This window comes from Coffea arabica, chromosome 11e (assembly GCF_036785885.1).
Source record: "Coffea arabica cultivar ET-39 chromosome 11e, Coffea Arabica ET-39 HiFi, whole genome shotgun sequence".
NCBI classification, from domain to species: domain Eukaryota; kingdom Viridiplantae; phylum Streptophyta; class Magnoliopsida; order Gentianales; family Rubiaceae; genus Coffea; species Coffea arabica.
In genome coordinates, this window is record NC_092331.1 from 33,290,329 (window position 1) to 33,317,409 (window position 27,081).

The window sequence follows — 27,081 nt, forward strand, 5'->3', positions numbered from 1 at the left end:
CGCTTAAAATGAATTTCGGTCTAGAAAAGCCACACTGCTTCGCAGGACGGGATGGTTTAAAAGAATAAAGCGAAAGGAACATGGCGGGTGCGATCATACCAGCACTAATGCACCGGATCCCATCAGAACTCCGAAGTTAAGCATGCTTGGGCGAGAGTAGTACTAGGATGGGTGACCCCCTGGGAATTCCTCTTGTTGCACCCCTCTTTTTTTTGTTTCGAAATCCAAATTTCCTATTCGTTCTTTATCCTGTAGTAATTTAGCTCCGTCGGAACGATTGCTTAATATTTTGCTTCTTGTCGAAGCGTGAAGGAGGATCTGAAGGTGCGAGACAAATCAGGAACGGTACGGCTCGATCAAAGCCCGGATCGTCGCTCAAATTTGTCGGCGCAAATGTATCAGCGCAAGCGTGAAGGATTGATTTCATGATAATGTAGAGTTGCGGGATGATGGAAAAAAACAGGGGGCAAATCAATAACAAAAAAAATTATGAAAGCAAATAAATAAAAGGATAATAGGAAAATGCTTGAATTGACGCTTAAAATGAATTTCGGTCTAGAAAAGCCACACTGCTTCGTAGGACTGGGTAGTTTAAAAGAATAAAGCGAAAGGAATATGGCGGGTGCGATCATACCAGCACTAATGCACCGGATCCCATCAGAATTTCGAAATTAAGCGTGTTTGGGCGAGAGTAGTACTTGGATTGGTGACCCCCTGGGAAGTCCTCGTGTTGCACCCCTCTCTTTTTTGTTTCGAAATCCAAATTTCCTATTCGTTCTTTATCCTGTAGTAATTTAGCTCCGTCGGAACGATTGCTTAATATTTTGCTTCTTGTCGAAGCGTGAAGGAGGATCTGAAGGCGCGAGACAAATCAGGAACGGTACGGCTCGATCAAAGCCCGGATCGTCGCTCAAATTTGTCGGCGCAAATGTATCAGCGCAAGCGTGAAGGATTGATTTCATGATAATTTAGAGTTGCGGGATGATGGAAAAAAACAGGGGGCAAATCAATAACAAAAAAAAATATGAAAGCAAATAAATAAAAGGATAATAGGAAAATGCTTGAATTGACGCTTAAAATGAATTTCGGTCTAGAAAAGCCACACTGCTTCGCAGGACGGGGTAGTTTAAAAGAATAAAGCGAAAGAAATATGGCGGGTGCGATCATACCAGCACTAATGCACCGGATCCCATCAGAACTTCGAAATTAAGCGTGTTTGGGCGAGAGTAGTACTTGGATTGGTGACCCCCTGGGAAGTCCTCGTGTTGCACCCCTCTCTTTTTTGTTTCGAAATCCAAATTTCCTATTCGTTCTTTATCCTGTAGTAATTTAGCTCTGTCGGAACGATTGCTTAATATTTTGCTTCTTGTCGAAGCGTGAAGGAGGATCTGAAGGCGCGAGACAAATCAGGAACGGTACGGCTCGATCAAAGCCCGGATCGTCGCTCAAATTTGTCGGCGCAAATGTATCAGCGCAAGCGTGAAGGATTGATTTCATGATAATTTAGAGTTGCGGGATGATGGAAAAAAACAGGGGGCAAATCAATAACAAAAAAAAAATATGAAAGCAAACAAATAAAAGGATAATAGGAAAATGCTTGAATTGACGCTTAAAATGAATTTCGGTCTAGAAAAGCCACACTGCTTCGCAGGACGGGGTAGTTTAAAAGAATAAAGCGAAAGGAATATGGCGGGTGCGATCATACCAGCACTAATGCACCGGATCCCATCAGAACTTCGAAATTAAGCGTGTTTGGGCGAGAGTAGTACTTGGATTGGTGACCCCCTGAGAAGTCCTCGTGTTGCACCCCTCTCTTTTTTGTTTCGAAATCCAAATTTCCTATTCGTTCTTTATCCTGTAGTAATTTAGCTCTGTCGGAACGATTGCTTAATATTTTGCTTCTTGTCGAAGCGTGAAGGAGGATCTGAAGGCGCGAGACAAATCAGGAACGGTACGGCTCGATCAAAGCCCGGATCGTCGCTCAAATTTGTCGGCGCAAATGTATCAGCGCAAGCGTGAAGGATTGATTTCATGATAATTTAGAGTTGCGGGATGATGGAAAAAAACAGGGGGCAAATCAATAACAAAAAAAAAATATGAAAGCAAATAAATAAAAGGATAATCGGAAAATGCTTGAATTGACGCTTAAAATGAATTTCGGTCTAGAAAAGCCACACTGCTTCGCAGGACGGGGTAGTTTAAAAGAATAAAGCGAAAGGAATATGGCGGGTGCGATCATACCAGCACTAATGCACCGGATCCCATCAGAACTTCGAAATTAAGCGTGTTTGGGCGAGAGTAGTACTTGGATTGGTGACCCCCTGGGAAGTCCTCGTGTTGCACCCCTCTCTTTTTTGTTTCGAAATCCAAATTTCCTATTCGTTCTTTATCCAGTAGTAATTTAGCTCCGTCGGAACGATTGCTTAATATTTTGCTTCTTGTCGAAGCGTGAAGGAGGATCTGAAGGCGCGAGACAAATCAGGAACGGTACGGTTCGATCAAAGCCCGGATCGTCGCTCAAATTTGTCGGCGCAAATGTATCAGCGCAAGCATGAAGGATTGATTTCATGATAATTTAGAGTTGCGGGATGATGGAAAAAAACAGGGGGCAAATCAATAACAAAAAAAAATATGAAAGCAAATAAACAAAAAGGTAAGAGAAAAATGCTTGAATTGACGCTTAAAATGAATTTCGGTCTAGAAAAGCCACACTGCTTCGCAGGACGGGATGGTTTAAAAGAATAAAGCGAAAGGAACATGGCGGGTGCGATCATACCAGCACTAATGCACCGGATCCCATCAGAACTCCGAAGTTAAGCATGCTTGGGCGAGAGTAGTACTAGGATGGGTGACCCCCTGGGAATTCCTCTTGTTGCACCCCTCTTTTTTTTGTTTCGAAATCCAAATTTCCTATTCGTTCTTTATCCTGTAGTAATTTAGCTCCGTCGGAACGATTGCTTAATATTTTGCTTCTTGTCGAAGCGTGAAGGAGGATCTGAAGGTGCGAGACAAATCAGGAACGGTACGGCTCGATCAAAGCCCGGATCGTCGCTCAAATTTGTCGGCGCAAATGTATCAGCGCAAGCGTGAAGGATTGATTTCATGATAATGTAGAGTTGCGGGATGATGGAAAAAAACAGGGGGCAAATCAATAACAAAAAAAATTATGAAAGCAAATAAATAAAAGGATAATAGGAAAATGCTTGAATTGACGCTTAAAATGAATTTCGGTCTAGAAAAGCCACACTGCTTCGTAGGACTGGGTAGTTTAAAAGAATAAAGCGAAAGGAATATGGCGGGTGCGATCATACCAGCACTAATGCACCGGATCCCATCAGAATTTCGAAATTAAGCGTGTTTGGGCGAGAGTAGTACTTGGATTGGTGACCCCCTGGGAAGTCCTCGTGTTGCACCCCTCTCTTTTTTGTTTCGAAATCCAAATTTCCTATTCGTTCTTTATCCTGTAGTAATTTAGCTCCGTCGGAACGATTGCTTAATATTTTGCTTCTTGTCGAAGCGTGAAGGAGGATCTGAAGGCGCGAGACAAATCAGGAACGGTACGGCTCGATCAAAGCCCGGATCGTCGCTCAAATTTGTCGGCGCAAATGTATCAGCGCAAGCGTGAAGGATTGATTTCATGATAATTTAGAGTTGCGGGATGATGGAAAAAAACAGGGGGCAAATCAATAACAAAAAAAAATATGAAAGCAAATAAATAAAAGGATAATAGGAAAATGCTTGAATTGACGCTTAAAATGAATTTCGGTCTAGAAAAGCCACACTGCTTCGCAGGACGGGGTAGTTTAAAAGAATAAAGCGAAAGAAATATGGCGGGTGCGATCATACCAGCACTAATGCACCGGATCCCATCAGAACTTCGAAATTAAGCGTGTTTGGGCGAGAGTAGTACTTGGATTGGTGACCCCCTGGGAAGTCCTCGTGTTGCACCCCTCTCTTTTTTGTTTCGAAATCCAAATTTCCTATTCGTTCTTTATCCTGTAGTAATTTAGCTCTGTCGGAACGATTGCTTAATATTTTGCTTCTTGTCGAAGCGTGAAGGAGGATCTGAAGGCGCGAGACAAATCAGGAACGGTACGGCTCGATCAAAGCCCGGATCGTCGCTCAAATTTGTCGGCGCAAATGTATCAGCGCAAGCGTGAAGGATTGATTTCATGATAATTTAGAGTTGCGGGATGATGGAAAAAAACAGGGGGCAAATCAATAACAAAAAAAAAATATGAAAGCAAACAAATAAAAGGATAATAGGAAAATGCTTGAATTGACGCTTAAAATGAATTTCGGTCTAGAAAAGCCACACTGCTTCGCAGGACGGGGTAGTTTAAAAGAATAAAGCGAAAGGAATATGGCGGGTGCGATCATACCAGCACTAATGCACCGGATCCCATCAGAACTTCGAAATTAAGCGTGTTTGGGCGAGAGTAGTACTTGGATTGGTGACCCCCTGGGAAGTCCTCGTGTTGCACCCCTCTCTTTTTTGTTTCGAAATCCAAATTTCCTATTCGTTCTTTATCCAGTAGTAATTTAGCTCCGTCGGAACGATTGCTTAATATTTTGCTTCTTGTCGAAGCGTGAAGGAGGATCTGAAGGCGCGAGACAAATCAGGAACGGTACGGTTCGATCAAAGCCCGGATCGTCGCTCAAATTTGTCGGCGCAAATGTATCAGCGCAAGCATGAAGGATTGATTTCATGATAATTTAGAGTTGCGGGATGATGGAAAAAAACAGGGGGCAAATCAATAACAAAAAAAAATATGAAAGCAAATAAACAAAAGGGTAAGAGAAAAATGCTTGAATTGACGCTTAAAATGAATTTCGGTCTAGAAAAGCCACACTGCTTCGCAGGACGGGATGGTTTAAAAGAATAAAGCGAAAGGAACATGGCGGGTGCGATCATACCAGCACTAATGCACCGGATCCCATCAGAACTCCGAAGTTAAGCATGCTTGGGCGAGAGTAGTACTAGGATGGGTGACCCCCTGGGAATTCCTCTTGTTGCACCCCTCTTTTTTTTGTTTCGAAATCCAAATTTCCTATTCGTTCTTTATCCTGTAGTAATTTAGCTCCGTCGGAACGATTGCTTAATATTTTGCTTCTTGTCGAAGCGTGAAGGAGGATTTGAAGGCGCGAGACAAATCAGGAACGGTACGGTTCGATCAAAGCCCGGATCGTCGCTCAAATTTGTCGGCGCAAATGTATCAGCGCAAGCATGAAGGATTGATTTCATGATAATTTAGAGTTGCGGGATGATGGAAAAAAACAGGGGGCAAATCAATAACAAAAAAAAATATGAAAGCAAATAAACAAAAGGGTAAGAGAAAAATGCTTGAATTGACGCTTAAAATGAATTTCGGTCTAGAAAAGCCACACTGCTTCGCAGGACGGGATGGTTTAAAAGAATAAAGCGAAAGGAACATGGCGGGTGCGATCATACCTGCACTAATGCACCGGATCCCATCAGAACTCCGAAGTTAAGCATGCTTGGGCGAGAGTAGTACTAGGATGGGTGACCCCCTGGGAATTCCTCTTGTTGCACCCCTCTTTTTTTTGTTTCGAAATCCAAATTTCCTATTCGTTCTTTATCCTGTAGTAATTTAGCTCCGTCGGAACGATTGCTTAATATTTTGCTTCTTGTCGAAGCGTGAAGGAGGATCTGAAGGCGCGAGACAAATCAGGAACGGTACGGCTCGATCAAAGCCCGGATCGTCGCTCAAATTTGTCGGCGCAAATGTATCAGCGCAAGCGTGAAGGATTGATTTCATGATAATGTAGAGTTGCGGGATGATGGAAAAAAACAGGGGGCAAATCAATAACAAAAAAAATTATGAAAGCAAATAAACAAAAGGGTAAGAGAAAAATGCTTGAATTGACGCTTAAAATGAATTTCGGTCTAGAAAAGCCACACTGCTTCGCAGGACGAGATGGTTTAAAAGAATAAAGCGAAAGGAACATGGCGGGTGCGATCATACCAGCACTAATGCACCGGATCCCATCAGAACTCCGAAGTTAAGCATGCTTGGGCGAGAGTAGTACTAGGATGGGTGACCCCCTGGGAATTCCTCTTGTTGCACCCCTCTTTTTTTTGTTTCGAAATCCAAATTTCCTATTCGTTCTTTATCCTGTAGTAATTTAGCTCCGTCGGAACGATTGCTTAATATTTTGCTTCTTGTCGAAGCGTGAAGGAGGATCTGAAGGCGCGAGACAAATCAGGAACGGTACGGCTCGATCAAAGCCCGGATCGTCGCTCAAATTTGTCGGCGCAAATGTATCAGCGCAAGCGTGAAGGATTGATTTCATGATAATGTAGAGTTGCGGGATGATGGAAAAAAACAGGGGGCAAATCAATAACAAAAAAAATTATGAAAGCAAATAAATAAAAGGATAATAGGAAAATGCTTGAATTGACGCTTAAAATGAATTTCGGTCTAGAAAAGCCACACTGCTTCGCAGGACTGGGTAGTTTAAAAGAATAAAGCGAAAGGAATATGGCGGGTGCGATCATACCAGCACTAATGCACCGGATCCCATCAGAATTTCGAAATTAAGCGTGTTTGGGCGAGAGTAGTACTTGGATTGGTGACCCCCTGGGAAGTCCTCGTGTTGCACCCCTCTCTTTTTTGTTTCGAAATCCAAATTTCCTATTCGTTCTTTATCCAGTAGTAATTTAGCTCCGTCGGAACGATTGCTTAATATTTTGCTTCTTGTCGAAACGTGAAGGAGGATCTGAAGGCGCGAGACAAATCAGGAACGGTACGGTTCGATCAAAGCCCGGATCGTCGCTCAAATTTGTCGGCGCAAATGTATCAGCGCAAGCATGAAGGATTGATTTCATGATAATTTAGAGTTGCGGGATGATGGAAAAAAACAGGGGGCAAATCAATAACAAAAAAAAATATGAAAGCAAATAAACAAAAGGGTAAGAGAAAAATGCTTGAATTGACGCTTAAAATGAATTTCGGTCTAGAAAAGCCACACTGCTTCGCAGGACGGGATGGTTTAAAAGAATAAAGCGAAAGGAACATGGCGGGTGCGATCATACCTGCACTAATGCACCGGATCCCATCAGAACTCCGAAGTTAAGCATGCTTGGGCGAGAGTAGTACTAGGATGGGTGACCCCCTGGGAATTCCTCTTGTTGCACCCCTCTTTTTTTTGTTTCGAAATCCAAATTTCCTATTCGTTCTTTATCCTGTAGTAATTTAGCTCCGTCGGAACGATTGCTTAATATTTTGCTTCTTGTCGAAGCGTGAAGGAGGATCTGAAGGCGCGAGACAAATCAGGAACGGTACGGCTCGATCAAAGCCCGGATCGTCGCTCAAATTTGTCGACGCAAATGTATCAGCGCAAGCGTGAAGGATTGATTTCATGATAATGTAGAGTTGCGGGATGATGGAAAAAAACAGGGGGCAAATCAATAACAAAAAAAATTATGAAAGCAAATAAACAAAAGGGTAAGAGAAAAATGCTTGAATTGACGCTTAAAATGAATTTCGGTCTAGAAAAGCCACACTGCTTCGCAGGACGAGATGGTTTAAAAGAATAAAGCGAAAGGAACATGGCGGGTGCGATCATACCAGCACTAATGCACCGGATCCCATCAGAACTCCGAAGTTAAGCATGCTTGGGCGAGAGTAGTACTAGGATGGGTGACCCCCTGGGAATTCCTCTTGTTGCACCCCTCTTTTTTTTGTTTCGAAATCCAAATTTCCTATTCGTTCTTTATCCTGTAGTAATTTAGCTCCGTCGGAACGATTGCTTAATATTTTGCTTCTTGTCGAAGCGTGAAGGAGGATCTGAAGGCGCGAGACAAATCAGGAACGGTACGGCTCGATCAAAGCCCGGATCGTCGCTCAAATTTGTCGGCGCAAATGTATCAGCGCAAGCGTGAAGGATTGATTTCATGATAATGTAGAGTTGCGGGATGATGGAAAAAAACAGGGGGCAAATCAATAACAAAAAAAATTATGAAAGCAAATAAATAAAAGGATAATAGGAAAATGCTTGAATTGACGCTTAAAATGAATTTCGGTCTAGAAAAGCCACACTGCTTCGCAGGACTGGGTAGTTTAAAAGAATAAAGCGAAAGGAATATGGCGGGTGCGATCATACCAGCACTAATGCACCGGATCCCATCAGAATTTCGAAATTAAGCGTGTTTGGGCGAGAGTAGTACTTGGATTGGTGACCCCCTGGGAAGTCCTCGTGTTGCACCCCTCTCTTTTTTGTTTCGAAATCCAAATTTCCTATTCGTTCTTTATCCAGTAGTAATTTAGCTCCGTCGGAACGATTGCTTAATATTTTGCTTCTTGTCGAAGCGTGAAGGAGGATCTGAAGGCGCGAGACAAATCAGGAACGGTACGGTTCGATCAAAGCCCGGATCGTCGCTCAAATTTGTCGGCGCAAATGTATCAGCGCAAGCATGAAGGATTGATTTCATGATAATTTAGAGTTGCGGGATGATGGAAAAAAACAGGGGGCAAATCAATAACAAAAAAAAATATGAAAGCAAATAAACAAAAGGGTAAGAGAAAAATGCTTGAATTGACGCTTAAAATGAATTTCGGTCTAGAAAAGCCACACTGCTTCGCAGGACGGGATGGTTTAAAAGAATAAAGCGAAAGGAACATGGCGGGTGCGATCATACCAGCACTAATGCACCGGATCCCATCAGAACTTCGAAATTAAGCGTGTTTGGGCGAGAGTAGTACTTGGATTGGTGACCCCCTGGGAAGTCCTCGTGTTGCACCCCTCTCTTTTTTGTTTCGAAATCCAAATTTCCTATTCGTTCTTTATCCTGTAGTAATTTAGCTCTGTCGGAACGATTGCTTAATATTTTGCTTCTTGTCGAAGCGTGAAGGAGGATCTGAAGGCGCGAGACAAATCAGGAACGGTACGGCTCGATCAAAGCCCGGATCGTCGCTCAAATTTGTCGGCGCAAATGTATCAGCGCAAGCGTGAAGGATTGATTTCATGATAATTTAGAGTTGCGGGATGATGGAAAAAAACAGGGGGCAAATCAATAACAAAAAAAAAATATGAAAGCAAACAAATAAAAGGATAATAGGAAAATGCTTGAATTGACGCTTAAAATGAATTTCGGTCTAGAAAAGCCACACTGCTTCGCAGGACGGGGTAGTTTAAAAGAATAAAGCGAAAGGAATATGGCGGGTGCGATCATACCAGCACTAATGCACCGGATCCCATCAGAACTTCGAAATTAAGCGTGTTTGGGCGAGAGTAGTACTTGGATTGGTGACCCCCTGGGAAGTCCTCATGTTGCACCCCTCTCTTTTTTGTTTCGAAATCCAAATTTCCTATTCGTTCTTTATCCAGTAGTAATTTAGCTCCGTCGGAACGATTGCTTAATATTTTGCTTCTTGTCGAAGCGTGAAGGAGGATCTGAAGGCGCGAGACAAATCAGGAACGGTACGGTTCGATCAAAGGCCGGATCGTCGCTCAAATTTGTCGGCGCAAATGTATCAGCGCAAGCATGAAGGATTGATTTCATGATAATTTAGAGTTGCGGGATGATGGAAAAAAACAGGGGGCAAATCAATAACAAAAAAAAATATGAAAGCAAATAAACAAAAGGGTAAGAGAAAAATGCTTGAATTGACGCTTAAAATGAATTTCGGTCTAGAAAAGCCACACTGCTTCGCAGGACGGGATGGTTTAAAAGAATAAAGCGAAAGGAACATGGCGGGTGCGATCATACCAGCACTAATGCACCGGATCCCATCAGAACTCCGAAGTTAAGCATGCTTGGGCGAGAGTAGTACTAGGATGGGTGACCCCCTGGGAATTCCTCTTGTTGCACCCCTCTTTTTTTTGTTTCGAAATCCAAATTTCCTATTCGTTCTTTATCCTGTAGTAATTTAGCTCCGTCGGAACGATTGCTTAATATTTTGCTTCTTGTCGAAACGTGAAGGAGGATCTGAAGGCGCGAGACAAATCAGGAACGGTATGGTTCGATCAAAGCCCGGATCGTCGCTCAAATTTGTCGGCGCAAATGTATCAGCGCAAGCATGAAGGATTGATTTCATGATAATTTAGAGTTGCGGGATGATGGAAAAAAACAGGGGGCAAATCAATAACAAAAAAAAATATGAAAGCAAATAAACAAAAGGGTAAGAGAAAAATGCTTGAATTGACGCTTAAAATGAATTTCGGTCTAGAAAAGCCACACTGCTTCGCAGGACGGGATGGTTTAAAAGAATAAAGCGAAAGGAACATGGCGGGTGCGATCATACCAGCACTAATGCACCGGATCCCATCAGAACTCCGAAGTTAAGCATGCTTGGGCGAGAGTAGTACTAGGATGGGTGACCCCCTGGGAATTCCTCTTGTTGCACCCCTCTTTTTTTTGTTTCGAAATCCAAATTTCCTATTCGTTCTTTATCCTGTAGTAATTTAGCTCCGTCGGAACGATTGCTTAATATTTTGCTTCTTGTCGAAGCGTGAAGGAGGATCTGAAGGCGCGAGACAAATCAGGAACGGTACGGCTCGATCAAAGCCCGGATCGTCGCTCAAATTTGTCGGCGCAAATGTATCAGCGCAAGCGTGAAGGATTGATTTCATGATAATGTAGAGTTGCGGGATGATGGAAAAAAACAGGGGGCAAATCAATAACAAAAAAAATTATGAAAGCAAATAAATAAAAGGATAATAGGAAAATGCTTGAATTGACGCTTAAAATGAATTTCGGTCTAGAAAAGCCACACTGCTTCGTAGGACTGGGTAGTTTAAAAGAATAAAGCGAAAGGAATATGGCGGGTGCGATCATACCAGCACTAATGCACCGGATCCCATCAGAATTTCGAAATTAAGCGTGTTTGGGCGAGAGTAGTACTTGGATTGGTGACCCCCTGGGAAGTCCTCGTGTTGCACCCCTCTCTTTTTTGTTTCGAAATCCAAATTTCCTATTCGTTCTTTATCCTGTAGTAATTTAGCTCCGTCGGAACGATTGCTTAATATTTTGCTTCTTGTCGAAGCGTGAAGGAGGATCTGAAGGCGCGAGACAAATCAGGAACGGTACGGCTCGATCAAAGCCCGGATCGTCGCTCAAATTTGTCGGCGCAAATGTATCAGTGCAAGCGTGAAGGATTGATTTCATGATAATTTAGAGTTGCGGGATGATGGAAAAAAACAGGGGGCAAATCAATAACAAAAAAAAATATGAAAGCAAATAAATAAAAGGATAATAGGAAAATGCTTGAATTGACGCTTAAAATGAATTTCGGTCTAGAAAAGCCACACTGCTTCGCAGGACGGGGTAGTTTAAAAGAATAAAGCGAAAGAAATATGGCGGGTGCGATCATACCAGCACTAATGCACCGGATCCCATCAGAACTCCGAAGTTAAGCATGCTTGGGCGAGAGTAGTACTAGGATGGGTGACCCCCTGGGAATTCCTCTTGTTGCACCCCTCTTTTTTTTGTTTCGAAATCCAAATTTACTATTCGTTCTTTATCCTGTAGTAATTTAGCTCCGTCGGAACGATTGCTTAATATTTTGCTTCTTGTCGAAGCGTGAAGGAGGATCTGAAGGCGCGAGACAAATCAGGAACGGTATGGTTCGATCAAAGCCCGGATCGTCGCTCAAATTTGTCGGCGCAAATGTATCAGCGCAAGCATGAAGGATTGATTTCATGATAATTTAGAGTTGCGGGATGATGGAAAAAAACAGGGGGCAAATCAATAACAAAAAAAAATATGAAAGCAAATAAACAAAAGGGTAAGAGAAAAATGCTTGAATTGACGCTTAAAATGAATTTCGGTCTAGAAAAGCCACACTGCTTCGCAGGACGGGATGGTTTAAAAGAATAAAGCGAAAGGAACATGGCGGGTGCGATCATACCAGCACTAATGCACCGGATCCCATCAGAACTCCGAAGTTAAGCATGCTTGGGCGAGAGTAGTACTAGGATGGGTGACCCCCTGGGAATTCCTCTTGTTGCACCCCTCTTTTTTTTGTTTCGAAATCCAAATTTCCTATTCGTTCTTTATCCTGTAGTAATTTAGCTCCGTCGGAACGATTGCTTAATATTTTGCTTCTTGTCGAAGCGTGAAGGAGGATCTGAAGGCGCGAGACAAATCAGGAACGGTACGGCTCGATCAAAGCCCGGATCGTCGCTCAAATTTGTCGGCGCAAATGTATCAGCGCAAGCGTGAAGGATTGATTTCATGATAATGTAGAGTTGCGGGATGATGGAAAAAAACAGGGGGCAAATCAATAACAAAAAAAATTATGAAAGCAAATAAATAAAAGGATAATAGGAAAATGCTTGAATTGACGCTTAAAATGAATTTCGGTCTAGAAAAGCCACACTGCTTCGTAGGACTGGGTAGTTTAAAAGAATAAAGCGAAAGGAATATGGCGGGTGCGATCATACCAGCACTAATGCACCGGATCCCATCAGAATTTCGAAATTAAGCGTGTTTGGGCGAGAGTAGTACTTGGATTGGTGACCCCCTGGGAAGTCCTCGTGTTGCACCCCTCTCTTTTTTGTTTCGAAATCCAAATTTCCTATTCGTTCTTTATCCTGTAGTAATTTAGCTCCGTCGGAACGATTGCTTAATATTTTGCTTCTTGTCGAAGCGTGAAGGAGGATCTGAAGGCGCGAGACAAATCAGGAACGGTACGGCTCGATCAAAGCCCGGATCGTCGCTCAAATTTGTCGGCGCAAATGTATCAGTGCAAGCGTGAAGGATTGATTTCATGATAATTTAGAGTTGCGGGATGATGGAAAAAAACAGGGGGCAAATCAATAACAAAAAAAAATATGAAAGCAAATAAATAAAAGGATAATAGGAAAATGCTTGAATTGACGCTTAAAATGAATTTCGGTCTAGAAAAGCCACACTGCTTCGCAGGACGGGGTAGTTTAAAAGAATAAAGCGAAAGAAATATGGCGGGTGCGATCATACCAGCACTAATGCACCGGATCCCATCAGAACTTCGAAATTAAGCGTGTTTGGGCGAGAGTAGTACTTGGATTGGTGACCCCCTGGGAAGTCCTCGTGTTGCACCCCTCTCTTTTTTGTTTCGAAATCCAAATTTCCTATTCGTTCTTTATCCTGTAGTAATTTAGCTCCGTCGGAACGATTGCTTAATATTTTGCTTCTTGTCGAAGCGTGAAGGAGGATCTGAAGGCGCGAGACAAATCAGGAACGGTACGGCTCGATCAAAGCCCGGATCGTCGCTCAAATTTGTCGGCGCAAATGTATCAGCGCAAGCGTGAATGATTGATTTCATGATAATTTAGAGTTACGGGATGATGGAAAAAAACAGGGGGCAAATCAATAACAAAAAAAAATATGAAAGCAAATAAATAAAAGGATAATAGGAAAATGCTTGAATTGACGCTTAAAATGAATTTCGGTCTAGAAAAGCCACACTGCTTCGCAGGACGGGGTAGTTTAAAAGAATAAAGCGAAAGAAATATGGCGGGTGCGATCATACCAGCACTAATGCACCGGATCCCATCAGAACTTCGAAATTAAGCGTGTTTGGGCGAGAGTAGTACTTGGATTGGTGACCCCCTGGGAAGTCCTCGTGTTGCACCCCTCTCTTTTTTGTTTCGAAATCCAAATTTCCTATTCGTTCTTTATCCTGTAGTAATTTAGCTCTGTCGGAACGATTGCTTAATATTTTGCTTCTTGTCGAAGCGTGAAGGAGGATCTGAAGGCGCGAGACAAATCAGGAACGGTACGGCTCGATCAAAGCCCGGATCGTCGCTCAAATTTGTCGGCGCAAATGTATCAGCGCAAGCGTGAAGGATTGATTTCATGATAATTTAGAGTTGCGGGATGATGGAAAAAAACAGGGGGCAAATCAATTACAAAAAAAAAATATGAAAGCAAATAAATAAAAGGATAATAGGAAAATGCTTGAATTGACGCTTAAAATGAATTTCGGTCTAGAAAAGCCACACTGCTTCGCAGGACGGGGTAGTTTAAAAGAATAAAGCGAAATGAATATGGCGGGTGCGATCATACCAGCACTAATGCACCGGATCCCATCAGAACTTCGAAATTAAGCGTGTTTGGGCGAGAGTAGTACTTGGATTGGTGACCCCCTGGGAAGTCCTCGTGTTGCACCCCTCTCTTTTTTGTTTCGAAATCCAAATTTCCTATTCGTTCTTTATCCAGTAGTAATTTAGCTCCGTCGGAACGATTGCTTAATATTTTGCTTCTTGTCGAAGCGTGAAGGAGGATCTGAAGGCGCGAGACAAATCAGGAACGGTACGGTTCGATCAAAGCCCGGATCGTCGCTCAAATTTGTCGGCGCAAATGTATCAGCGCAAGCATGAAGGATTGATTTCATGATAATTTAGAGTTGCGGGATGATGGAAAAAAACAGGGGGCAAATCAATAACAAAAAAAAATATGAAAGCAAATAAACAAAAGGGTAAGAGAAAAATGCTTGAATTGACGCTTAAAATGAATTTCGGTCTAGAAAAGCCACACTGCTTCGCAGGACGGGATGGTTTAAAAGAATAAAGCGAAAGGAACATGGCGGGTGCGATCATACCAGCACTAATGCACCGGATCCCATCAGAACTCCGAAGTTAAGCATGCTTGGGCGAGAGTAGTACTAGGATGGGTGACCCCCTGGGAATTCCTCTTGTTGCACCCCTCTTTTTTTTGTTTCGAAATCCAAATTTCCTATTCGTTCTTTATCCTGTAGTAATTTAGCTCCGTCGGAACGATTGCTTAATATTTTGCTTCTTGTCGAAGCGTGAAGGAGGATCTGAAGGCGCGAGACAAATCAGGAACGGTACGGTTCGATCAAAGCCCGGATCGTCGCTCAAATTTGTCGGCGCAAATGTATCAGCGCAAGCATGAAGGATTGATTTCATGATAATTTAGAGTTGCGGGATGATGGAAAAAAACAGGGGGCAAATCAATAACAAAAAAAAATATGAAAGCAAATAAACAAAAGGGTAAGAGAAAAATGCTTGAATTGACGCTTAAAATGAATTTCGGTCTAGAAAAGCCACACTGCTTCGCAGGACGGGATGGTTTAAAAGAATAAAGCGAAAGGAACATGGCGGGTGCGATCATACCAGCACTAATGCACCGGATCCCATCAGAACTCCGAAGTTAAGCATGCTTGGGCGAGAGTAGTACTAGGATGGGTGACCCCCTGGGAATTCCTCTTGTTGCACCCCTCTTTTTTTTGTTTCGAAATCCAAATTTCCTATTCGTTCTTTATCCTGTAGTAATTTAGCTCCGTCGGAACGATTGCTTAATATTTTGCTTCTTGTCGAAGCGTGAAGGAGGATCTGAAGGCGCGAGACAAATCAGGAACGGTACGGCTCGATCAAAGCCCGGATCGTCGCTCAAATTTGTCGGCGCAAATGTATCAGCGCAAGCGTGAAGGATTGATTTCATGATAATGTAGAGTTGCGGGATGATGGAAAAAAACAGGGGGCAAATCAATAACAAAAAAAATTATGAAAGCAAATAAATAAAAGGATAATAGGAAAATGCTTGAATTGACGCTTAAAATGAATTTCGGTCTAGAAAAGCCACACTGCTTCGTAGGACTGGGTAGTTTAAAAGAATAAAGCGAAAGGAATATGGCGGGTGCGATCATACCAGCACTAATGCACCGGATCCCATCAGAATTTCGAAATTAAGCGTGTTTGGGCGAGAGTAGTACTTGGATTGGTGACCCCCTGGGAAGTCCTCGTGTTGCACCCCTCTCTTTTTTGTTTCGAAATCCAAATTTCCTATTCGTTCTTTATCCTGTAGTAATTTAGCTCCGTCGGAACGATTGCTTAATATTTTGCTTCTTGTCGAAGCGTGAAGGAGGATCTGAAGGCGCGAGACAAATCAGGAACGGTACGGCTCGATCAAAGCCCGGATCGTCGCTCAAATTTGTCGGCGCAAATGTATCAGTGCAAGCGTGAAGGATTGATTTCATGATAATTTAGAGTTGCGGGATGATGGAAAAAAACAGGGGGCAAATCAATAACAAAAAAAAATATGAAAGCAAATAAATAAAAGGATAATAGGAAAATGCTTGAATTGACGCTTAAAATGAATTTCGGTCTAGAAAAGCCACACTGCTTCGCAGGACGGGGTAGTTTAAAAGAATAAAGCGAAAGAAATATGGCGGGTGCGATCATACCAGCACTAATGCACCGGATCCCATCAGAACTTCGAAATTAAGCGTGTTTGGGCGAGAGTAGTACTTGGATTGGTGACCCCCTGGGAAGTCCTCGTGTTGCACCCCTCTCTTTTTTGTTTCGAAATCCAAATTTCCTATTCGTTCTTTATCCTGTAGTAATTTAGCTCCGTCGGAACGATTGCTTAATATTTTGCTTCTTGTCGAAGCGTGAAGGAGGATCTGAAGGCGCGAGACAAATCAGGAACGGTACGGCTCGATCAAAGCCCGGATCGTCGCTCAAATTTGTCGGCGCAAATGTATCAGCGCAAGCGTGAATGATTGATTTCATGATAATTTAGAGTTACGGGATGATGGAAAAAAACAGGGGGCAAATCAATAACAAAAAAAAATATGAAAGCAAATAAATAAAAGGATAATAGGAAAATGCTTGAATTGACGCTTAAAATGAATTTCGGTCTAGAAAAGCCACACTGCTTCGCAGGACGGGGTAGTTTAAAAGAATAAAGCGAAAGAAATATGGCGGGTGCGATCATACCAGCACTAATGCACCGGATCCCATCAGAACTTCGAAATTAAGCGTGTTTGGGCGAGAGTAGTACTTGGATTGGTGACCCCCTGGGAAGTCCTCGTGTTGCACCCCTCTCTTTTTTGTTTCGAAATCCAAATTTCCTATTCGTTCTTTATCCTGTAGTAATTTAGCTCTGTCGGAACGATTGCTTAATATTTTGCTTCTTGTCGAAGCGTGAAGGAGGATCTGAAGGCGCGAGACAAATCAGGAACGGTACGGCTCGATCAAAGCCCGGATCGTCGCTCAAATTTGTCGGCGCAAATGTATCAGCGCAAGCGTGAAGGATTGATTTCATGATAATTTAGAGTTGCGGGATGATGGAAAAAAACAGGGGGCAAATCAATTACAAAAAAAAAATATGAAAGCAAATAAATAAAAGGATAATAGGAAAATGCTTGAATTGACGCTTAAAATGAATTTCGGTCTAGAAAAGCCACACTGCTTCGCAGGACGGGGTAGTTTAAAAGAATAAAGCGAAATGAATATGGCGGGTGCGATCATACCAGCACTAATGCACCGGATCCCATCAGAACTTCGAAATTAAGCGTGTTTGGGCGAGAGTAGTACTTGGATTGGTGACCCCCTGGGAAGTCCTCGTGTTGCACCCCTCTCTTTTTTGTTTCGAAATCCAAATTTCCTATTCGTTCTTTATCCAGTAGTAATTTAGCTCCGTCGGAACGATTGCTTAATATTTTGCTTCTTGTCGAAGCGTGAAGGAGGATCTGAAGGCGCGAGACAAATCAGGAACGGTACGGTTCGATCAAAGCCCGGATCGTCGCTCAAATTTGTCGGCGCAAATGTATCAGCGCAAGCATGAAGGATTGATTTCATGATAATTTAGAGTTGCGGGATGATGGAAAAAAACAGGGGGCAAATCAATAACAAAAAAAAATATGAAAGCAAATAAACAAAAGGGTAAGAGAAAAATGCTTGAATTGACGCTTAAAATGAATTTCGGTCTAGAAAAGCCACACTGCTTCGCAGGACGGGATGGTTTAAAAGAATAAAGCGAAAGGAACATGGCGGGTGCGATCATACCAGCACTAATGCACCGGATCCCATCAGAACTCCGAAGTTAAGCATGCTTGGGCGAGAGTAGTACTAGGATGGGTGACCCCCTGGGAATTCCTCTTGTTGCACCCCTCTTTTTTTTGTTTCGAAATCCAAATTTCCTATTCGTTCTTTATCCTGTAGTAATTTAGCTCCGTCGGAACGATTGCTTAATATTTTGCTTCTTGTCGAAGCGTGAAGGAGGATCTGAAGGCGCGAGACAAATCAGGAACGGTACGGTTCGATCAAAGCCCGGATCGTCGCTCAAATTTGTCGGCGCAAATGTATCAGCGCAAGCATGAAGGATTGATTTCATGATAATTTAGAGTTGCGGGATGATGGAAAAAAACAGGGGGCAAATCAATAACAAAAAAAAATATGAAAGCAAATAAACAAAAGGGTAAGAGAAAAATGCTTGAATTGACGCTTAAAATGAATTTCGGTCTAGAAAAGCCACACTGCTTCGCAGGACGGGATGGTTTAAAAGAATAAAGCGAAAGGAACATGGCGGGTGCGATCATACCTGCACTAATGCACCGGATCCCATCAGAACTCCGAAGTTAAGCATGCTTGGGCGAGAGTAGTACTAGGATGGGTGACCCCCTGGGAATTCCTCTTGTTGCACCCCTCTTTTTTTTGTTTCGAAATCCAAATTTCCTATTCGTTCTTTATCCTGTAGTAATTTAGCTCCGTCGGAACGATTGCTTAATATTTTGCTTCTTGTCGAAGCGTGAAGGAGGATCTGAAGGCGCGAGACAAATCAGGAACGGTACGGCTCGATCAAAGCCCGGATCGTCGCTCAAATTTGTCGGCGCAAATGTATCAGCGCAAGCGTGAAGGATTGATTTCATGATAATGTAGAGTTGCGGGATGATGGAAAAAAACAGGGGGCAAATCAATAACAAAAAAAATTATGAAAGCAAATAAATAAAAGGATAATAGGAAAATGCTTGAATTGACGCTTAAAATGAATTTCGGTCTAGAAAAGCCACACTGATTCGTAGGACTGGGTAGTTTAAAAGAATAAAGCGAAAGGAATATGGCGGGTGCGATCATACCAGCACTAATGCACCGGATCCCATCAGAATTTCGAAATTAAGCGTGTTTGGGCGAGAGTAGTACTTGGATTGGTGACCCCCTGGGAAGTCCTCTTGTTGCACCCCTCTCTTTTTTGTTTCGAAATCCAAATTTCCTATTCGTTCTTTATCCTGTAGTAATTTAGCTCCGTCGGAACGATTGCTTAATATTTTGCTTCTTGTCGAAGCGTGAAGGAGGATCTGAAGGCGCGAGACAAATCAGGAACGGTACGGCTCGATCAAAGCCCGGATCGTCGCTCAAATTTGTCGGCGCAAATGTATCAGCGCAAGCGTGAAGGATTGATTTCATGATAATTTAGAGTTGCGGGATGATGGAAAAAAACAGGGGGCAAATCAATAACAAAAAAAAATATGAAAGCAAATAAATAAAAGGATAATAGGAAAATGCTTGAATTGACGCTTAAAATGAATTTCGGTCTAGAAAAGCCACACTGCTTCGCAGGACGGGGTAGTTTAAAAGAATAAAGCGAAAGAAATATGGCGGGTGCGATCATACCAGCACTAATGCACCGGATCCCATCAGAACTTCGAAATTAAGCGTGTTTGGGCGAGAGTAGTACTTGGATTGGTGACCCCCTGGGAAGTCCTCGTGTTGCACCCCTCTCTTTTTTGTTTCGAAATCCAAATTTCCTATTCGTTCTTTATCCTGTAGTAATTTAGCTCTGTCGGAACGATTGCTTAATATTTTGCTTCTTGTCGAAGCGTGAAGGAGGATCTGAAGGCGCGAGACAAATCAGGAACGGTACGGTTCGATCAAAGCCCGGATCGTCGCTCAAATTTGTCGGCGCAAATGTATCAGCGCAAGCATGAAGGATTCATTTCATGATAATTTAGAGTTGCGGGATGATGGAAAAAAACAGGGGGCAAATCAATAACAAAAAAAAATATGAAAGCAAATAAACAAAAGGGTAAGAGAAAAATGCTTGAATTGACGCTTAAAATGAATTTCGGTCTAGAAAAGCCACACTGCTTCGCAGGACGGGATGGTTTAAAAGAATAAAGCGAAAGGAACATGGCGGGTGCGATCATACCAGCACTAATGCACCGGATCCCATCAGAACTTCGAAATTAAGCGTGTTTGGGCGAGAGTAGTACTTGGATTGGTGACCCCCTGGGAAGTCCTCATGTTGCACCCCTCTCTTTTTTGTTTCGAAATCCAAATTTCCTATTCGTTCTTTATCCAGTAGTAATTTAGCTCCGTCGGAACGATTGCTTAATATTTTGCTTCTTGTCGAAGCGTGAAGGAGGATCTGAAGGCGCGAGACAAATCAGGAACGGTACGGTTCGATCAAAGCCCGGATCGTCGCTCAAATTTGTCGGCGCAAATGTATCAGCGCAAGCATGAAGGATTCATTTCATGATAATTTAGAGTTGCGGGATGATGGAAAAAAACAGGGGGCAAATCAATAACAAAAAAAAATATGAAAGCAAATAAACAAAAGGGTAAGAGAAAAATGCTTGAATTGACGCTTAAAATGAATTTCGGTCTAGAAAAGCCACACTGCTTCGCAGGACGGGATGGTTTAAAAGAATAAAGCGAAAGGAACATGGCGGGTGCGATCATACCAGCACTAATGCACCGGATCCCATCAGAACTCCGAAGTTAAGCATGCTTGGGCGAGAGTAGTACTAGGATGGGTGACCCCCTGGGAATTCCTCTTGTTGCACCCCTCTTTTTTTTGTTTCGAAATCCAAATTTCCTATTCGTTCTTTATCCTGTAGTAATTTAGCTCCGTCGGAACGATTGCTTAATATTTTGCTTCTTGTCGAAGCGTGAAGGAGGATCTGAAGGCGCGAGACAAATCAGGAACGGTACGGCTCGATCAAAGCCCGGATCGTCGCTCAAATTTGTCGGCGCAAATGTATCAGCGCAAGCGTGAAGGATTGATTTCATGATAATGTAGAGTTGCGGGATGATGGAAAAAAACAGGGGGCAAATCAATAACAAAAAAAATTATGAAAGCAAATAAATAAAAGGATAATAGGAAAATGCTTGAATTGACGCTTAAAATGAATTTCGGTCTAGAAAAGCCACACTGCTTCGTAGGACTGGGTAGTTTAAAAGAATAAATCGAAAGGAATATGGCGGGTGCGATCATACCAGCACTAATGCACCGGATCCCATCAGAATTTCGAAATTAAGCGTGTTTGGGCGAGAGTAGTACTTGGATTGGTGACCCCCTGGGAAGTCCTCGTGTTGCACCCCTCTCTTTTTTGTTTCGAAATCCAAATTTCCTATTCGTTCTTTATCCTGTAGTAATTTAGCTCCGTCGGAACGATTGCTTAATATTTTGCTTCTTGTCGAAGCGTGAAGGAGGATCTGAAGGCGCGAGACAAATCAGGAACGGTACGGCTCGATCAAAGCCCGGATCGTCGCTCAAATTTGTCGGCGCAAATGTATCAGCGCAAGCGTGAAGGATTGATTTCATGATAATTTAGAGTTGCGGGATGATGGAAAAAAACAGGGGGCAAATCAATAACAAAAAAAAATATGAAAGCAAATAAATAAAAGGATAATAGGAAAATGCTTGAATTGACGCTTAAAATGAATTTCGGTCTAGAAAAGCCACACTGCTTCGCAGGACGGGGTAGTTTAAAAGAATAAAGCGAAAGAAATATGGCGGGTGCGATCATACCAGCACTAATGCACCGGATCCCATCAGAACTTCGAAATTAAGCGTGTTTGGGCGAGAGTAGTACTTGGATTGGTGACCCCCTGGGAAGTCCTCGTGTTGCACCCCTCTCTTTTTTGTTTCGAAATCCAAATTTCCTATTCGTTCTTTATCCTGTAGTAATTTAGCTCTGTCGGAACGATTGCTTAATATTTTGCTTCTTGTCGAAGCGTGAAGGAGGATCTGAAGGCGCGAGACAAATCAGGAACGGTACGGCTCGATCAAAGCCCGGATCGTCGCTCAAATTTGTCGGCGCAAATGTATCAGCGCAAGCGTGAAGGATTGATTTCATGATAATTTAGAGTTGCGGGATGATGGAAAAAAACAGGGGGCAAATCAATAACAAAAAAAAAATATGAAAGCAAACAAATAAAAGGATAATAGGAAAATGCTTGAATTGACGCTTAAAATGAATTTCGGTCTAGAAAAGCCACACTGCTTCGCAGGACGGGGTAGTTTAAAAGAATAAAGCGAAAGGAATATGGCGGGTGCGATCATACCAGCACTAATGCACCGGATCCCATCAGAACTTCGAAATTAAGCGTGTTTGGGCGAGAGTAGTACTTGGATTGGTGACCCCCTGGGAAGTCCTCGTGTTGCACCCCTCTCTTTTTTGTTTCGAAATCCAAATTTCCTATTCGTTCTTTATCCAGTAGTAATTTAGCTCCGTCGGAACGATTGCTTAATATTTTGCTTCTTGTCGAAGCGTGAAGGAGGATCTGAAGGCGCGAGACAAATCAGGAACGGTACGGTTCGATCAAAGCCCGGATCGTCGCTCAAATTTGTCGGCGCAAATGTATCAGCGCAAGCATGAAGGATTGATTTCATGATAATTTAGAGTTGCGGGATGATGGAAAAAAACAGGGGGCAAATCAATAACAAAAAAAAATATGAAAGCAAATAAACAAAAGGGTAAGAGAAAAATGCTTGAATTGACGCTTAAAATGAATTTCGGTCTAGAAAAGCCACACTGCTTCGCAGGACGGGATGGTTTAAAAGAATAAAGCGAAAGGAACATGGCGGGTGCGATCATACCAGCACTAATGCACCGGATTCCATCAGAACTCCGAAGTTAAGCATGCTTGGGCGAGAGTAGTACTAGGATGGGTGACCCCCTGGGAATTCCTCTTGTTGCACCCCTCTTTTTTTTGTTTCGAAATCCAAATTTCCTATTCGTTCTTTATCCTGTAGTAATTTAGCTCCGTCGGAACGATTGCTTAATATTTTGCTTCTTGTCGAAGCGTGAAGGAGGATCTGAAGGCGCGAGACAAATCAGGAACGGTACGGTTCGATCAAAGCCCGGATCGTCGCTCAAATTTGTCGGCGCAAATGTATCAGCGCAAGCATGAAGGATTGATTTCATGATAATTTAGAGTTGCGGGATGATGGAAAAAAACAGGGGGCAAATCAATAACAAAAAAAAATATGAAAGCAAATAAACAAAAGGGTAAGAGAAAAATGCTTGAATTGACGCTTAAAATGAATTTCGGTCTAGAAAAGCCACACTGCTTCGCAGGACGGGATGGTTTAAAAGAATAAAGCGAAAGGAACATGGCGGGTGCGATCATACCAGCACTAATGCACCGGATCCCATCAGAACTCCGAAGTTAAGCATGCTTGGGCGAGAGTAGTACTAGGATGGGTGACCCCCTGGGAATTCCTCTTGTTGCACCCCTCTTTTTTTTGTTTCGAAATCCAAATTTCCTATTCGTTCTTTATCCTGTAGTAATTTAGCTCCGTCGGAACGATTGCTTAATATTTTGCTTCTTGTCGAAACGTGAAGGAGGATCTGAAGGCGCGAGACAAATCAGGAACGGTATGGTTCGATCAAAGCCCGGATCGTCGCTCAAATTTGTCGGCGCAAATGTATCAGCGCAAGCATGAAGGATTGATTTCATGATAATTTAGAGTTGCGGGATGATGGAAAAAAACAGGGGGCAAATCAATAACAAAAAAAAATATGAAAGCAAATAAACAAAAGGGTAAGAGAAAAATGCTTGAATTGACGCTTAAAATGAATTTCGGTCTAGAAAAGCCACACTGCTTCGCAGGACGGGATGGTTTAAAAGAATAAAGCGAAAGGAACATGGCGGGTGCGATCATACCAGCACTAATGCACCGGATCCCATCAGAACTCCGAAGTTAAGCATGCTTGGGCGAGAGTAGTACTAGGATGGGTGACCCCCTGGGAATTCCTCTTGTTGCACCCCTCTTTTTTTTGTTTCGAAATCCAAATTTCCTATTCGTTCTTTATCCTGTAGTAATTTAGCTCCGTCGGAACGATTGCTTAATATTTTGCTTCTTGTCGAAGCGTGAAGGAGGATCTGAAGGCGCGAGACAAATCAGGAACGGTACGGCTCGATCAAAGCCCGGATCGTCGCTCAAATTTGTCGGCGCAAATGTATCAGCGCAAGCGTGAAGGATTGATTTCATGATAATGTAGAGTTGCGGGATGATGGAAAAAAACAGGGGGCAAATCAATAACAAAAAAAATTATGAAAGCAAATAAATAAAAGGATAATAGGAAAATGCTTGAATTGACGCTTAAAATGAATTTCGGTCTAGAAAAGCCACACTGCTTCGTAGGACTGGGTAGTTTAAAAGAATAAAGCGAAAGGAATATGGCGGGTGCGATCATACCAGCACTAATGCACCGGATCCCATCAGAATTTCGAAATTAAGCGTGTTTGGGCGAGAGTAGTACTTGGATTGGTGACCCCCTGGGAAGTCCTCGTGTTGCACCCCTCTCTTTTTTGTTTCGAAATCCAAATTTCCTATTCGTTCTTTATCCTGTAGTAATTTAGCTCCGTCGGAACGATTGCTTAATATTTTGCTTCTTGTCGAAGCGTGAAGGAGGATCTGAAGGCGCGAGACAAATCAGGAACGGTACGGCTCGATCAAAGCCCGGATCGTCGCTCAAATTTGTCGGCGCAAATGTATCAGTGCAAGCGTGAAGGATTGATTTCATGATAATTTAGAGTTGCGGGATGATGGAAAAAAACAGGGGGCAAATCAATAACAAAAAAAAATATGAAAGCAAATAAATAAAAGGATAATAGGAAAATGCTTGAATTGACGCTTAAAATGAATTTCGGTCTAGAAAAGCCACACTGCTTCGCAGGACGGGGTAGTTTAAAAGAATAAAGCGAAAGAAATATGGCGGGTGCGATCATACCAGCACTAATGCACCGGATCCCATCAGAACTTCGAAATTAAGCGTGTTTGGGCGAGAGTAGTACTTGGATTGGTGACCCCCTGGGAAGTCCTCGTGTTGCACCCCTCTCTTTTTTGTTTCGAAATCCAAATTTCCTATTCCTTCTTTATCCTGTAGTAATTTAGCTCCGTCGGAACGATTGCTTAATATTTTGCTTCTTGTCGAAGCGTGAAGGAGGATCTGAAGGCGCGAGACAAATCAGGAACGGTACGGTTCGATCAAAGCCCGGATCGTCGCTCAAATTTGTCGGCGCAAATGTATCAGCGCAAGCATGAAGGATTCATTTCATGATAATTTAGAGTTGCGGGATGATGGAAAAAAACAGGGGGCAAATCAATAACAAAAAAAAATATGAAAGCAAATAAACAAAAGGGTAAGAGAAAAATGCTTGAATTGACGCTTAAAATGAATTTCGGTCTAGAAAAGCCACACTGCTTCGCAGGACGGGATGGTTTAAAAGAATAAAGCGAAAGGAACATGGCGGGTGCGATCATACCAGCACTAATGCACCGGATCCCATCAGAACTTCGAAATTAAGCGTGTTTGGGCGAGAGTAGTACTTGGATTGGTGACCCCCTGGGAAGTCCTCATGTTGCACCCCTCTCTTTTTTGTTTCGAAATCCAAATTTCCTATTCGTTCTTTATCCAGTAGTAATTTAGCTCCGTCGGAACGATTGCTTAATATTTTGCTTCTTGTCGAAGCGTGAAGGAGGATCTGAAGGCGCGAGACAAATCAGGAACGGTACGGTTCGATCAAAGCCCGGATCGTCGCTCAAATTTGTCGGCGCAAATGTATCAGCGCAAGCATGAAGGATTCATTTCATGATAATTTAGAGTTGCGGGATGATGGAAAAAAACAGGGGGCAAATCAATAACAAAAAAAAATATGAAAGCAAATAAACAAAAGGGTAAGAGAAAAATGCTTGAATTGACGCTTAAAATGAATTTCGGTCTAGAAAAGCCACACTGCTTCGCAGGACGGGATGGTTTAAAAGAATAAAGCGAAAGGAACATGGCGGGTGCGATCATACCAGCACTAATGCACCGGATCCCATCAGAACTCCGAAGTTAAGCATGCTTGGGCGAGAGTAGTACTAGGATGGGTGACCCCCTGGGAATTCCTCTTGTTGCACCCCTCTTTTTTTTGTTTCGAAATCCAAATTTCCTATTCGTTCTTTATCCTGTAGTAATTTAGCTCCGTCGGAACGATTGCTTAATATTTTGCTTCTTGTCGAAGCGTGAAGGAGGATCTGAAGGCGCGAGACAAATCAGGAACGGTACGGCTCGATCAAAGCCCGGATCGTCGCTCAAATTTGTCGGCGCAAATGTATCAGCGCAAGCGTGAAGGATTGATTTCATGATAATGTAGAGTTGCGGGATGATGGAAAAAAACAGGGGGCAAATCAATAACAAAAAAAATTATGAAAGCAAATAAATAAAAGGATAATAGGAAAATGCTTGAATTGACGCTTAAAATGAATTTCGGTCTAGAAAAGCCACACTGCTTCGTAGGACTGGGTAGTTTAAAAGAATAAATCGAAAGGAATATGGCGGGTGCGATCATACCAGCACTAATGCACCGGATCCCATCAGAATTTCGAAATTAAGCGTGTTTGGGCGAGAGTAGTACTTGGATTGGTGACCCCCTGGGAAGTCCTCGTGTTGCACCCCTCTCTTTTTTGTTTCGAAATCCAAATTTCCTATTCGTTCTTTATCCTGTAGTAATTTAGCTCCGTCGGAACGATTGCTTAATATTTTGCTTCTTGTCGAAGCGTGAAGGAGGATCTGAAGGCGCGAGACAAATCAGGAACGGTACGGCTCGATCAAAGCCCGGATCGTCGCTCAAATTTGTCGGCGCAAATGTATCAGCGCAAGCGTGAAGGATTGATTTCATGATAATTTAGAGTTGCGGGATGATGGAAAAAAACAGGGGGCAAATCAATAACAAAAAAAAATATGAAAGCAAATAAATAAAAGGATAATAGGAAAATGCTTGAATTGACGCTTAAAATGAATTTCGGTCTAGAAAAGCCACACTGCTTCGCAGGACGGGGTAGTTTAAAAGAATAAAGCGAAAGAAATATGGCGGGTGCGATCATACCAGCACTAATGCACCGGATCCCATCAGAACTTCGAAATTAAGCGTGTTTGGGCGAGAGTAGTACTTGGATTGGTGACCCCCTGGGAAGTCCTCGTGTTGCACCCCTCTCTTTTTTGTTTCGAAATCCAAATTTCCTATTCGTTCTTTATCCTGTAGTAATTTAGCTCTGTCGGAACGATTGCTTAATATTTTGCTTCTTGTCGAAGCGTGAAGGAGGATCTGAAG

General features: G+C 42.7%; 51 non-coding genes across 51 annotated transcripts; all 51 read left to right on the forward strand.

The window, feature by feature from the left end:
- The first annotated feature begins 85 nt into the window (after positions 1–85).
- Positions 86–204, forward strand: LOC140031854 (5S ribosomal RNA). Its single transcript, XR_011835779.1, has one exon. It is a non-coding gene; the product is annotated as a 5S ribosomal RNA (ribosomal RNA).
- A 416-nt stretch (positions 205–620) lies between these two features.
- On the forward strand, positions 621–739 carry LOC140024107 (5S ribosomal RNA). The gene has a single exon (XR_011828079.1). It is a non-coding gene; the product is annotated as a 5S ribosomal RNA (ribosomal RNA).
- Positions 740–1,155: 416 nt separating this feature from the next.
- LOC140022440 (5S ribosomal RNA) lies at positions 1,156–1,274 on the forward strand. The gene has a single exon (XR_011826422.1). It is a non-coding gene; the product is annotated as a 5S ribosomal RNA (ribosomal RNA).
- Positions 1,275–1,691: 417 nt separating this feature from the next.
- On the forward strand, positions 1,692–1,810 carry LOC140023376 (5S ribosomal RNA). Its single transcript, XR_011827346.1, has one exon. It is a non-coding gene; the product is annotated as a 5S ribosomal RNA (ribosomal RNA).
- A 417-nt stretch (positions 1,811–2,227) lies between these two features.
- Positions 2,228–2,346, forward strand: LOC140022441 (5S ribosomal RNA). Its single transcript, XR_011826423.1, has one exon. It is a non-coding gene; the product is annotated as a 5S ribosomal RNA (ribosomal RNA).
- Positions 2,347–2,762: 416 nt separating this feature from the next.
- On the forward strand, positions 2,763–2,881 carry LOC140031855 (5S ribosomal RNA). Its single transcript, XR_011835780.1, has one exon. It is a non-coding gene; the product is annotated as a 5S ribosomal RNA (ribosomal RNA).
- A 416-nt stretch (positions 2,882–3,297) lies between these two features.
- Positions 3,298–3,416, forward strand: LOC140024108 (5S ribosomal RNA). Its single transcript, XR_011828080.1, has one exon. It is a non-coding gene; the product is annotated as a 5S ribosomal RNA (ribosomal RNA).
- A 416-nt stretch (positions 3,417–3,832) lies between these two features.
- Positions 3,833–3,951, forward strand: LOC140022442 (5S ribosomal RNA). Its single transcript, XR_011826424.1, has one exon. It is a non-coding gene; the product is annotated as a 5S ribosomal RNA (ribosomal RNA).
- Positions 3,952–4,368: 417 nt separating this feature from the next.
- LOC140022443 (5S ribosomal RNA) lies at positions 4,369–4,487 on the forward strand. The gene has a single exon (XR_011826425.1). It is a non-coding gene; the product is annotated as a 5S ribosomal RNA (ribosomal RNA).
- Positions 4,488–4,903: 416 nt separating this feature from the next.
- Positions 4,904–5,022, forward strand: LOC140031856 (5S ribosomal RNA). The gene has a single exon (XR_011835781.1). It is a non-coding gene; the product is annotated as a 5S ribosomal RNA (ribosomal RNA).
- A 416-nt stretch (positions 5,023–5,438) lies between these two features.
- Positions 5,439–5,557, forward strand: LOC140032103 (5S ribosomal RNA). Its single transcript, XR_011836029.1, has one exon. It is a non-coding gene; the product is annotated as a 5S ribosomal RNA (ribosomal RNA).
- A 416-nt stretch (positions 5,558–5,973) lies between these two features.
- On the forward strand, positions 5,974–6,092 carry LOC140031857 (5S ribosomal RNA). Its single transcript, XR_011835782.1, has one exon. It is a non-coding gene; the product is annotated as a 5S ribosomal RNA (ribosomal RNA).
- Positions 6,093–6,508: 416 nt separating this feature from the next.
- Positions 6,509–6,627, forward strand: LOC140024110 (5S ribosomal RNA). The gene has a single exon (XR_011828082.1). It is a non-coding gene; the product is annotated as a 5S ribosomal RNA (ribosomal RNA).
- Positions 6,628–7,043: 416 nt separating this feature from the next.
- On the forward strand, positions 7,044–7,162 carry LOC140032105 (5S ribosomal RNA). The gene has a single exon (XR_011836030.1). It is a non-coding gene; the product is annotated as a 5S ribosomal RNA (ribosomal RNA).
- A 416-nt stretch (positions 7,163–7,578) lies between these two features.
- Positions 7,579–7,697, forward strand: LOC140031858 (5S ribosomal RNA). The gene has a single exon (XR_011835783.1). It is a non-coding gene; the product is annotated as a 5S ribosomal RNA (ribosomal RNA).
- Positions 7,698–8,113: 416 nt separating this feature from the next.
- On the forward strand, positions 8,114–8,232 carry LOC140024111 (5S ribosomal RNA). The gene has a single exon (XR_011828083.1). It is a non-coding gene; the product is annotated as a 5S ribosomal RNA (ribosomal RNA).
- A 416-nt stretch (positions 8,233–8,648) lies between these two features.
- Positions 8,649–8,767, forward strand: LOC140022444 (5S ribosomal RNA). Its single transcript, XR_011826426.1, has one exon. It is a non-coding gene; the product is annotated as a 5S ribosomal RNA (ribosomal RNA).
- Positions 8,768–9,184: 417 nt separating this feature from the next.
- On the forward strand, positions 9,185–9,303 carry LOC140024413 (5S ribosomal RNA). Its single transcript, XR_011828386.1, has one exon. It is a non-coding gene; the product is annotated as a 5S ribosomal RNA (ribosomal RNA).
- A 416-nt stretch (positions 9,304–9,719) lies between these two features.
- LOC140031859 (5S ribosomal RNA) lies at positions 9,720–9,838 on the forward strand. Its single transcript, XR_011835784.1, has one exon. It is a non-coding gene; the product is annotated as a 5S ribosomal RNA (ribosomal RNA).
- A 416-nt stretch (positions 9,839–10,254) lies between these two features.
- LOC140031860 (5S ribosomal RNA) lies at positions 10,255–10,373 on the forward strand. The gene has a single exon (XR_011835785.1). It is a non-coding gene; the product is annotated as a 5S ribosomal RNA (ribosomal RNA).
- A 416-nt stretch (positions 10,374–10,789) lies between these two features.
- LOC140024112 (5S ribosomal RNA) lies at positions 10,790–10,908 on the forward strand. Its single transcript, XR_011828084.1, has one exon. It is a non-coding gene; the product is annotated as a 5S ribosomal RNA (ribosomal RNA).
- A 416-nt stretch (positions 10,909–11,324) lies between these two features.
- On the forward strand, positions 11,325–11,443 carry LOC140031861 (5S ribosomal RNA). Its single transcript, XR_011835786.1, has one exon. It is a non-coding gene; the product is annotated as a 5S ribosomal RNA (ribosomal RNA).
- A 416-nt stretch (positions 11,444–11,859) lies between these two features.
- Positions 11,860–11,978, forward strand: LOC140031863 (5S ribosomal RNA). The gene has a single exon (XR_011835788.1). It is a non-coding gene; the product is annotated as a 5S ribosomal RNA (ribosomal RNA).
- A 416-nt stretch (positions 11,979–12,394) lies between these two features.
- LOC140024113 (5S ribosomal RNA) lies at positions 12,395–12,513 on the forward strand. The gene has a single exon (XR_011828085.1). It is a non-coding gene; the product is annotated as a 5S ribosomal RNA (ribosomal RNA).
- A 416-nt stretch (positions 12,514–12,929) lies between these two features.
- Positions 12,930–13,048, forward strand: LOC140022445 (5S ribosomal RNA). Its single transcript, XR_011826427.1, has one exon. It is a non-coding gene; the product is annotated as a 5S ribosomal RNA (ribosomal RNA).
- A 416-nt stretch (positions 13,049–13,464) lies between these two features.
- Positions 13,465–13,583, forward strand: LOC140022446 (5S ribosomal RNA). Its single transcript, XR_011826428.1, has one exon. It is a non-coding gene; the product is annotated as a 5S ribosomal RNA (ribosomal RNA).
- A 417-nt stretch (positions 13,584–14,000) lies between these two features.
- LOC140022447 (5S ribosomal RNA) lies at positions 14,001–14,119 on the forward strand. The gene has a single exon (XR_011826429.1). It is a non-coding gene; the product is annotated as a 5S ribosomal RNA (ribosomal RNA).
- A 416-nt stretch (positions 14,120–14,535) lies between these two features.
- Positions 14,536–14,654, forward strand: LOC140031864 (5S ribosomal RNA). Its single transcript, XR_011835789.1, has one exon. It is a non-coding gene; the product is annotated as a 5S ribosomal RNA (ribosomal RNA).
- Positions 14,655–15,070: 416 nt separating this feature from the next.
- Positions 15,071–15,189, forward strand: LOC140031865 (5S ribosomal RNA). Its single transcript, XR_011835790.1, has one exon. It is a non-coding gene; the product is annotated as a 5S ribosomal RNA (ribosomal RNA).
- A 416-nt stretch (positions 15,190–15,605) lies between these two features.
- On the forward strand, positions 15,606–15,724 carry LOC140024114 (5S ribosomal RNA). The gene has a single exon (XR_011828086.1). It is a non-coding gene; the product is annotated as a 5S ribosomal RNA (ribosomal RNA).
- A 416-nt stretch (positions 15,725–16,140) lies between these two features.
- Positions 16,141–16,259, forward strand: LOC140022449 (5S ribosomal RNA). Its single transcript, XR_011826431.1, has one exon. It is a non-coding gene; the product is annotated as a 5S ribosomal RNA (ribosomal RNA).
- A 416-nt stretch (positions 16,260–16,675) lies between these two features.
- LOC140022450 (5S ribosomal RNA) lies at positions 16,676–16,794 on the forward strand. The gene has a single exon (XR_011826432.1). It is a non-coding gene; the product is annotated as a 5S ribosomal RNA (ribosomal RNA).
- A 417-nt stretch (positions 16,795–17,211) lies between these two features.
- On the forward strand, positions 17,212–17,330 carry LOC140022451 (5S ribosomal RNA). The gene has a single exon (XR_011826433.1). It is a non-coding gene; the product is annotated as a 5S ribosomal RNA (ribosomal RNA).
- Positions 17,331–17,746: 416 nt separating this feature from the next.
- Positions 17,747–17,865, forward strand: LOC140031866 (5S ribosomal RNA). Its single transcript, XR_011835791.1, has one exon. It is a non-coding gene; the product is annotated as a 5S ribosomal RNA (ribosomal RNA).
- Positions 17,866–18,281: 416 nt separating this feature from the next.
- On the forward strand, positions 18,282–18,400 carry LOC140032106 (5S ribosomal RNA). Its single transcript, XR_011836031.1, has one exon. It is a non-coding gene; the product is annotated as a 5S ribosomal RNA (ribosomal RNA).
- Positions 18,401–18,816: 416 nt separating this feature from the next.
- Positions 18,817–18,935, forward strand: LOC140025040 (5S ribosomal RNA). The gene has a single exon (XR_011829017.1). It is a non-coding gene; the product is annotated as a 5S ribosomal RNA (ribosomal RNA).
- Positions 18,936–19,351: 416 nt separating this feature from the next.
- On the forward strand, positions 19,352–19,470 carry LOC140022452 (5S ribosomal RNA). The gene has a single exon (XR_011826434.1). It is a non-coding gene; the product is annotated as a 5S ribosomal RNA (ribosomal RNA).
- Positions 19,471–19,886: 416 nt separating this feature from the next.
- LOC140024415 (5S ribosomal RNA) lies at positions 19,887–20,005 on the forward strand. Its single transcript, XR_011828388.1, has one exon. It is a non-coding gene; the product is annotated as a 5S ribosomal RNA (ribosomal RNA).
- A 416-nt stretch (positions 20,006–20,421) lies between these two features.
- Positions 20,422–20,540, forward strand: LOC140031867 (5S ribosomal RNA). The gene has a single exon (XR_011835792.1). It is a non-coding gene; the product is annotated as a 5S ribosomal RNA (ribosomal RNA).
- Positions 20,541–20,956: 416 nt separating this feature from the next.
- On the forward strand, positions 20,957–21,075 carry LOC140024116 (5S ribosomal RNA). Its single transcript, XR_011828088.1, has one exon. It is a non-coding gene; the product is annotated as a 5S ribosomal RNA (ribosomal RNA).
- Positions 21,076–21,491: 416 nt separating this feature from the next.
- LOC140022453 (5S ribosomal RNA) lies at positions 21,492–21,610 on the forward strand. Its single transcript, XR_011826435.1, has one exon. It is a non-coding gene; the product is annotated as a 5S ribosomal RNA (ribosomal RNA).
- A 417-nt stretch (positions 21,611–22,027) lies between these two features.
- Positions 22,028–22,146, forward strand: LOC140022454 (5S ribosomal RNA). Its single transcript, XR_011826436.1, has one exon. It is a non-coding gene; the product is annotated as a 5S ribosomal RNA (ribosomal RNA).
- A 416-nt stretch (positions 22,147–22,562) lies between these two features.
- Positions 22,563–22,681, forward strand: LOC140032283 (5S ribosomal RNA). Its single transcript, XR_011836209.1, has one exon. It is a non-coding gene; the product is annotated as a 5S ribosomal RNA (ribosomal RNA).
- Positions 22,682–23,097: 416 nt separating this feature from the next.
- LOC140031868 (5S ribosomal RNA) lies at positions 23,098–23,216 on the forward strand. The gene has a single exon (XR_011835793.1). It is a non-coding gene; the product is annotated as a 5S ribosomal RNA (ribosomal RNA).
- Positions 23,217–23,632: 416 nt separating this feature from the next.
- LOC140031869 (5S ribosomal RNA) lies at positions 23,633–23,751 on the forward strand. The gene has a single exon (XR_011835794.1). It is a non-coding gene; the product is annotated as a 5S ribosomal RNA (ribosomal RNA).
- Positions 23,752–24,167: 416 nt separating this feature from the next.
- On the forward strand, positions 24,168–24,286 carry LOC140024117 (5S ribosomal RNA). The gene has a single exon (XR_011828089.1). It is a non-coding gene; the product is annotated as a 5S ribosomal RNA (ribosomal RNA).
- Positions 24,287–24,702: 416 nt separating this feature from the next.
- LOC140022455 (5S ribosomal RNA) lies at positions 24,703–24,821 on the forward strand. Its single transcript, XR_011826437.1, has one exon. It is a non-coding gene; the product is annotated as a 5S ribosomal RNA (ribosomal RNA).
- Positions 24,822–25,237: 416 nt separating this feature from the next.
- On the forward strand, positions 25,238–25,356 carry LOC140024416 (5S ribosomal RNA). Its single transcript, XR_011828389.1, has one exon. It is a non-coding gene; the product is annotated as a 5S ribosomal RNA (ribosomal RNA).
- Positions 25,357–25,772: 416 nt separating this feature from the next.
- Positions 25,773–25,891, forward strand: LOC140031870 (5S ribosomal RNA). Its single transcript, XR_011835795.1, has one exon. It is a non-coding gene; the product is annotated as a 5S ribosomal RNA (ribosomal RNA).
- A 416-nt stretch (positions 25,892–26,307) lies between these two features.
- LOC140024118 (5S ribosomal RNA) lies at positions 26,308–26,426 on the forward strand. The gene has a single exon (XR_011828090.1). It is a non-coding gene; the product is annotated as a 5S ribosomal RNA (ribosomal RNA).
- Positions 26,427–26,842: 416 nt separating this feature from the next.
- Positions 26,843–26,961, forward strand: LOC140022456 (5S ribosomal RNA). The gene has a single exon (XR_011826438.1). It is a non-coding gene; the product is annotated as a 5S ribosomal RNA (ribosomal RNA).
- The last annotated feature ends 120 nt before the right edge of the window (positions 26,962–27,081 follow it).